We start from the raw sequence: 6,258 nt of genomic DNA, 5'->3' as shown, positions 1-6,258 counted from the left end.
TTTGAAATGGAAGTAGAGGCAAGACAAGTGGTACCAAGACAATCAATGGCGGCCAAGATAAAGGCAACCCGAACCGGACAAGGAAGTGCAATTATTCCGCCCACAGGAGAAGCAAAATTTGAAATAAAAGGACCTATTCTCCAAATGATTAACAACAGATGTCAATTTGGTGGTGGTCCGAATGAAGATGCAAACGAACATATTCGTCTTTTTCAAGAGATATGTCTTCTATTCAAACTTCAACCGGACACTGATCAAGCCATATTTTTAAGATTTTTTCCATGGACACTCTATGGGGAAGCACAGAGTTGGTTAGATTCATTGCCCGAGGCTACGATAGAAACTTGGGATGGTATGTTGGAAAAATTTCTTAAGAAATATTTTCCAGCTTCTAAGTCTGCGAGACTCCAACAAGAAATTACACAATTTTGTCAAAAGCTGATGGAAACCTTGTATGAAGCATGGAATTGATTTTCCAAAATGCTAAGAGGTTGTCCAAACCATGGTTTGGATACCTTCCAAAAAGTCCAAATCTTTAACAAGGGTTGTGATGTTGCAACCCGAATTTCCATTGATCAAGCGGCCGGAGGTTCACTCATGGACAAAACCGAGCAAGAGGCTTATGAGATAATCGAGAAGCAAGCGAATTATTCTCATGAGTGGCATCAAGAACGACCAATTACTTGTAATGCTCAAGTCCAAAGCGCCGGTACTTATGATGACCTTAGTTCCCTAAGTGTGAAAAAAGACGGTGTTGCTCAAAACATGGACAAAATCACCAAGGAAATTCATAGTATGAAGGTAGGTTGTGAATACTGTGGTGGTCTCCATTTAGGAAAAGATTGTGATGCCGGTTTAACAATGGCTCAAAAAGAAGAAGTGGCTTTCATAAGCCAAAGAAATAATAATCAATTTCAAGGAAGAGCCCAATTTAACCGAAACTTCAACAACCCCTACAACCCTCAAGGTCAAAATTTCAATTACCAACAAGGGTCAAGTAGTGGGTTCCAACAACAAACTCCGGGTTTTTATCAAAAACCCCAACAGGAAGAGAAAAAGTCAAATTTGGAGAGTATGTTGGAAAAGTTGATTGCATCACAAACTCAGCTTGTTGCAAACAGAAACCAAACGAACGAGAAAAACGAACATCAGTTTAGAAACCAACAAGCCTCAATTCAGAATTTGGAGAAGCAAATGAATGGTTTAGCTAGTTTACTTAGTGAAAGAAAACCAGGAAGTTTACGGGGCGATACTAATAAAAACCCCCGAAATGAGCACGTCAATGTTATCACCACATGGAGTGGTCTAGCATACGAAGCTCCAAGAATGCCTGAAGATTCTGATTTCAGTGTTCCGTTGAACAAAAATGATGAACCGGTTAAGGAGCCGGAATAAGTGGTTGAGAAGGAAGAACGTGAGAAACCCGTAGTGAAGCCATATCAACCACCGCTCCCATACCCAAGGAAACAACAACAAGAAAGGCTCGAAGCCGAAAGATCAAAATTTCTAGATATGTTTAAACAAATTAACATAAATATGCCTTTCATTGATGTGATTTCAGGTATGCCGAAGTATGCTAAGTTCTTAAAAGACTTACTTACTAATCGGAAGAAAATGGAGGAACTTTCATCCGTCACCATGAATGCTAATTGTTCCGCAATTTTGATGAACAAAATACCAAAGAAGTTAGCAGATCCTGGGAGTTTTACCATACCATGTCTCCTAGGAGATTTGGAATGCATTAAAGCATTAGCGGATTTAGGGGCTAGCATAAATTTAATGCCTTATTCATTATATGTTAAGCTAGACCCCGGGGTACTAAAACCAACCTGAATGGCAATTCAACTAGCAGACTGCTCTGTTAAATTCCCTCGTGCAATTTTAGAGAATATGTTAGTAAAAGTGGGTACCCTAGTATTTCCGGCCGATTTTTTAATTTTGGACATGGAAGAGGACACACGTGTGCCTCTTATATTGGGTCGACCTTTCCTCAATACCGCTAGAACTATGATAGATGTTCATGGGCAGAAATTGACCCTTAGCATTGAGGATATTAAGGTTACCTTTTCCGTTGACCATGCCTTTCAATACCCCGAGTCTACTGATGATAAATGTTATTGTTTGCAAACCGTAGACACATATTCAGAGTTGTTGCAGGAATTTATAGAATTGCAAGGTTCGGGAGAATGCATTTTTACAGAAGGTGATGAAAAGAACATGGTGAAAGAAGTGGAGATGTTGACCACCTTGATGGCTAACGGTTATGAGCCAAATGATGAAGAATACAGAAAGTTAGATTTAGAAAATGAGTACCGATGTAAAACATCGATTGAAGAACCTCCCGTTTTGGAACTCAAGCCACTTCCAAGTCACTTGGAATATGCTTACCTTCAAGAGAATTCTACTCTCCCTGTTATCATTTCATCCGAACTCTCTGTAAGTGAGAAGTCTAAACTTGTTTCCATGTTAAAAGCCCATAAACCGGCTCTAGCATGGAAAATTCATGACATCAAGGGTATAAGTCCCTCTTATTGTACACATAAGATATTAATGGAAGATAACTATAAGACATGTGTACAAAGACAAAGGCGACTGAACCCTAATATGCAAGAAGTTGTTAAAAAGGAGATTGTCAAACTCCTTGATGCGGGTCTTATCTACCTAATTTCGGATAGTCCTTGGGCGAGTCCGGTCCAACGTGTACCCAAAAAGGGTGGCATGACCGTTATCACCAACGAAAACGACCAATTAATTTCCACTAGGACTATTATGGGTTGGAGGGTATGTATTGATTATAGAAAATTAAATGATGCTATCCGAAAAGACCATTTTCTCCTTCCTTACATTGATCAAATGTTGGAAAGGTTAGCAGGAAAGAACTTTTATTGTTTTCTTGACGGTTTCTCGGGATATTTCCAAATCCCTATAGCACCCGAGGACCAAGAGTAAACTACCTTTACATGCCCTTATGGTACTTTCTCTTATCGACGTATGCCCTTTGGCTTATGCAATGCTCCTGCTACCTTTCAAAGGTGTATGGTAGCTATTTTTTATGATTTGATTGAAGACTTTATGGAAGTATTCATGGATGACTTTTCAGTTTTCGGTGATTCTTTTAACTCATGTCTTAATAATCTTGAGCGTATGTTGATTATGTGTGAAGAATCAAATCTTGTGCTTAACAGGGAAAAATGCCATTTTATGGTAAGAGAGGGCATTGTATTTGTGATGACCCGGAAATTTCTGACCAAATTTAAACTTAATCTTGTATGATTAACGTTTCCGACACGATAAACAAAGTCTATGAAGTTAAATCTCAAACTTTTGAAATATTCAATTACCCTTCGTTTATTCACGATGATGCACGAACAATTATATGTAAATAGATACATATACTATAACTTGAAAACGTAACAAAGTGTTATGAAAACGATACTGTGCATTAACCTTATTGGTTTGATTATCTGATTGATATATTTAACTACGGAGTAAAAGATTATGCCAAACGATTGAATGAAAAGATATTTATTAAGTCTCTTAATGATTATGATATTGTTACGGGTCTCTGTTGTGAGGACCACACTGATTTGAGAAATTATTCCTTTTTAACGGTATTCGGAATAAATGATAAAGTGTGAGTTTCATAAGATCCCTTTTACTCTCTACATTTTTGGGCTGAGAATACATGCAAATGCTTTATTAACCGATATACAATATTTATATGCGTGAGTTTCATACGATCCCTTTTACTCTCTACATTTTTGGGCTGAGAATACATGCAAATGCTTTATTAACTGATTTACAATATTTATATGCGTGAGTTTCATTGATCCCCTTTTAATTGCTTTTGCAATACATTTTTGGGCTGAGAATACATGCACTTTATTTTAAACGCAATGGATACAAGTACATACTAAATTCTACACTGAGTTTGAACCAAAAATCCCTTAGCTTTGGTAACTAGTAACTGCCAGTTATAAGAACTGGTGGGCGCAGGTAGTAGTATATGGATCCATAGGGCTTGACATCCCCGTCCGAGCTAGAGCGCTAGCCTTTTAACGGACGTATGCTATTTGAGAAACGTACACGTTGGTTTGCGTGTATTATTAAGATGATTATACAAAGGGCACAAATTATATTATAACGTTAAAGCTTAGTTACCAGGGTGCTCAATCTTGTAGAATATTTTGATAAACGTTTCTGGATGAAACAACTGAAATCTTGTGATCCACCTTTATATACAGATTATATGAAACAATAAAACTATGAACTCACCAACCTTTGTGTTGACACTTGTTAGCATGTTTATTCTCAGATTTTCTAGAAGTCTTCCGCTGTTTGCTTAGATGTTAAACAAGCTATGTGCATGGAGTCTTACATGACATATTTTTCAAGGAGACGTTGCATTCACCAAATCATCACCATGTATCTTATTTTGACTGTATTGTCAAAGGAAATACTGTTGTAAACTATTATTTATGGTGATTGTCTATATGTAAAAAAATCATCAGATGTCGAAAACCTTTGATTTAAATATTCATTTATGGTGTGCCTTTTCAAAAGAATGCAATGTTTACAAAACGTATCATATAGAGGTCAAATACCTCGCAATGAAATCAATGAATGACGTGTTCGTCCATATGGATTTGGAGCGATCGTCACAGTTGGTATCAGAGCGTTGGTCTTAGTGAATCGGGTCTTGCATTAATGTGTCTAACTGATAGATGTTAGGATGCATTCGTAAGTCTGGACTTCGACTGTGTCTGCATGTCATAAGTTTTACTTATTATTTCTTGTTGGAAATTACCTGCTTATCATTTCTAGTCAAGACACGTTTTACTGCATTGATTGCATAGATAGTGTATAGACAAAATTCATATCTTAGCATATCTGTTACTATAAACTTTTCCTGACAGCTTTCGAAAGTTCCTCCGTAATTTGCGGATTCCTTGTTCTATATAAGTATTCTATGTAATTAGAATATCATCCGATATCCAAAAATTATTTCATATCAAAAATCCTTTATCCAAACCGTGTAAGATGAATTCCGCATCTAGTTCGAATTCCTCAAATGCCGACAGCTATTCCGATATGGATTTCCACTCAAGCTCCGAAAACAGCGTAACCGGAATGGATCAACCAATTAGCCATCATCTATTCTGGATGAATTGGGGATGAGTTCGTAGCCTACTTAATCATTGGAGAGAAGAAGAAGGTGATCCTTTCCATCCACCAAATTTCCCTCTTGGCGAAGAACCTGAAGCACTTACCGGTGAACCTGTTCGTAATACCATTTTCTCTCTCATTTCCAGAGTTTCTATCATGACTATATACTATCTCAAATTTTGGATCTTATTTACCCGATCGTCCGAACCACCGATCATCCTGGTATAATAGAAGAAGTCAACGAGCTTCGTGCTCGGGTAGTGGCTTTGGAGAATATGGTGCGAAGGTTACAAACATCAGCAGCGGCACCAGTAGCATAACCAGTACCATCATCATCAACACCAACAGGATCATTACCACCACCAACAACCACATCCGCATCACACGCCTCAATATCACAATTTGTACCTCGGATATCAACATCATACACACCATAGATACCAAGGAGTATCAACAACAACAAATGATGAAGTATTAATTCATAACTTCATCGGAGAAACATTCTACGGCGATTATGTAATTTCTAAAGTCTAGAGATTATTTATCCCAGTTCTAACCATAAATCAGATAAATTATAAACCCTGATCAGAATGGTGTATGATGTACAAGCTAGACTTGTTCTACCAACAGCATCATCAGTACCCTTAGCTTCACCAACACAATCAGTGCTGTAAACATCGTTAGAATCGTCAGCATCTCTAACATCACAAACTCTGTCAGTTCAAGAAAGCACCGTGGATATTATTACAAGTCAACAACGCGTATATTTGTATCAACGAGTTTTGAAATATTAACTCATTCCCTCTGAAGAATTTATATGTATATCTTATATATATAAATTTTTAAACCATAATAAATCTTTCTGTACTAAGCTATTATGTATGGAATTTAACTACTCGGTTAATTCATATTACTAATATGCTATGATGTACATTCTTCGTTAGCAACTTAATCATCGTTAACTACAATCTCTATTTCAATTCAATGAATTTCATTTCATAATAAATCAAGTATATTATTCAATTACATAATTGATTTTACATTTTCATTTTCGATATACTCGAAACTTTCCAGAAAATATCATTTGTACCT

The 6,258-nt window shown here is 36.9% G+C and overlaps 1 non-coding gene across 1 annotated transcript; it reads right to left on the bottom strand.

The window, feature by feature from the left end:
• Positions 1-402: 402 nt before the first annotated feature.
• Positions 403-509, bottom strand: LOC139874031 (small nucleolar RNA R71). Its single transcript, XR_011767735.1, has one exon. It is a non-coding gene; the product is annotated as a small nucleolar RNA R71 (small nucleolar RNA).
• Between the last annotated feature and the right edge of the window lie 5,749 nt (positions 510-6,258).

Source organism: Rutidosis leptorrhynchoides, chromosome 10 (assembly GCF_046630445.1).
Source record: "Rutidosis leptorrhynchoides isolate AG116_Rl617_1_P2 chromosome 10, CSIRO_AGI_Rlap_v1, whole genome shotgun sequence".
NCBI classification, from domain to species: domain Eukaryota; kingdom Viridiplantae; phylum Streptophyta; class Magnoliopsida; order Asterales; family Asteraceae; genus Rutidosis; species Rutidosis leptorrhynchoides.
This window is presented reverse-complemented; position numbering and strand designations above follow the sequence as displayed.